The sequence below is a fragment of the Octodon degus genome, unplaced genomic scaffold, assembly GCF_000260255.1.
Source record: "Octodon degus isolate 3935 unplaced genomic scaffold, OctDeg1.0 scaffold00133, whole genome shotgun sequence".
In the NCBI taxonomy this organism is placed as follows: domain Eukaryota; kingdom Metazoa; phylum Chordata; class Mammalia; order Rodentia; family Octodontidae; genus Octodon; species Octodon degus.
Genome location: NW_004524709.1, coordinates 5883586 through 5886064, shown reverse-complemented (window position 1 = coordinate 5886064; position 2479 = coordinate 5883586).

Genomic DNA, 2479 nt, shown 5'->3' with positions numbered 1-2479 from the left:
CCAGGGCCCTCCTGTTTTGTCCTTCACTGAATTCACATACATGTGTACACACACATGCACAGTCCAGCATGCACACATTTGCTCCCTCCTAAACATGCACACATGTAAGCCCTCATAAGTGAGCATACACCACATAGACATGCCTACACACACTATACAATCATACATGGGAACTTGCACAGATGAACACACACATGGACACGTGGGTGCACACACATGGGCCCACTGGTGTGCACACATGCACATGCATGTGTACACAAAGCACAGATGCACTCCTTGACTTTTCCTGTCTGCCTCAGCTGCAGATGCACCTGAAGTGTCTTTTTATTATTATGTTTTTGCCATAAGTCTTATATTTGCATTGCTACCTTTGTCCCTTTCATTATATGTTTATGCTATGTTGAAATAACCTGCCGCATATCTGCCTCTAGGAAATGAAGCCAGGGATGCAGCTGTGCTAAAGACATGGTGCCAGATGTAAGCAGATGGACTGACTTTTAGGATGAATGTGTGTAGAGTGTAAAGTGTAAACTAATGCACATTTTACCAGAGTGGTGCACTCACCAGGCACAGGGAACTTCATGGTTGTCTTAGTTACTTTTCTATTGTTGCTGAGACAAAACATCTGATGCCCAGAGTTCAGGGAGGAAAGTTTTATCGAGCTCAGTTTGTGAAGGTTTCAGCCCATACTCGGCTGGCTCCAAGGCAGAGTGGCACATGGAAGAGGGCAACAGTTCATGGTGGTGAAAAACATCAAAAGCAACAAGAGCAAAAATGAATGTTGTACCTTTATATTGTACACCCTCGGTGGGTGTAGCACTCACACTCATAATCCCAGCACTGGATCGTGAATCAGTTGCAAACTGTAAAAGCCCACACTCATGACTGCACGAAACTTTGGAAGGGCATATCTAGACACAAGCCATCACAAATGGTCAAATCCACAAAGATCTCTGATGACAGAAGGAAGCTGGGGAGAGATTCTGGCAGCTGCCAGAGGTGTCCGGGGAAGAATATTCAAGACAGAGGTTGCAGGAGAGAGGAAGATAGATCAAGGCAGGAGGGGAAGGATAAGCTTTAGATTATGAAGTTGGCCTCCAAATGCTGGAGGTTGTGGGTGAAGAGGGCCAAAACAATTTGTGACTCTAGAAGACATTCCCTGAGGAGCATCAGAGCGCCACAAGCCCCTGGTATGAGCACTGCATGACATTTCTTAGTTATTCAGATGGGCTCAGACCCAGATGAGCAGTCCAGGGTGCTTCTTCCCAAGTCCTGATTTCTTCCATTCAATGGGATCCTTGGGAAGGCAGGCTGGGACTGTGGGATGAGCCAAGACTCCAATGGGTTCCCAGCACGCACCAGTGACCCAGAGATCTGCCACCCCTTAATGCTTCCCGAGTGTAGTCAAATACTCAAAAGGGTCCTGAGCCAGTGACAGGGGCACAAGAAGTAATGTTCCTTTTGCTAGAATTTCTATCGAATAGAACAATTCATTAAAATTCCAGAATGTACAGTCATGTGGGTTATTTGCAAATACCATTGCTTGTCCTTCAATTCAGAAGCTACAGAGAATGAACTATATTTCAGGTTTTTAAATATTTTTCATGTTTCAGTTCAAGAGACTTAAAAAAAGATGATTTTGATTTAACAGGGAGTTTGCTCAGTCATAAATTGTCTTTTGCTTATAATCTCATTAGAAATTAGAAAAACAAGCCAGGATATTGTCTCTAGAAGGAGGTGTGTTATTTGGGTGGCACAGGACCTATGAAAACAAATGTCCCCCCCACGCCAGGGACTGACACAGGAATTCTCCTTAATGTGTTGATACTAGGCTGTGAGGGCTGTGTGTGTGAAAAATGTTATCATCATCTTTAAGGAGATGACATTGGTGTAGCTGTTAAGTGTGAGAAGAGAGTCCAGGACCGCTTGTGGTGAGCACTCAAATGCCAGCTACTTGAGAGACTGAGGTGGGAGGATTACAAGTTTGAGGCCAACTTGGACAACTTAGACCCTTTCTCAAAATAGAAAGTTCTCGGTGTGTAACTCACTGGTAGAGCACTTGCCTAAGATGCACAAGTCTCAGGTTCAATATCCAGTCTCACTACCCCAAAATAAGAATCTAGGGTTTTACCTAGTCTCTGGGGCTTTTCCAGATTGTAATGCTGTAATTATTGCATGCTGTGTATCAATTAGATTCTATAGTTGTAAACTGAAGACACACATACACACAAACATATTTAAAATTTCTCTGTTGTCTCATCAGAAACTAAATTACACATGGAAGCAACTGAGCACACAGATCCACATGGCTTCTGCTCCACTTAGAAGCTTGGTGAGTTGGCTTGGTATGTGCGCTGCTGAAGCACGGAAGAAGGGTTTGCTTTGGCAGTGTGTGAATCTCAAGCTCCTACCACTCGAATTCAGTTTATGCAAATCTCAAAACATGCATTTATGCTGGTGGGAAATGGCCATGAGGCCT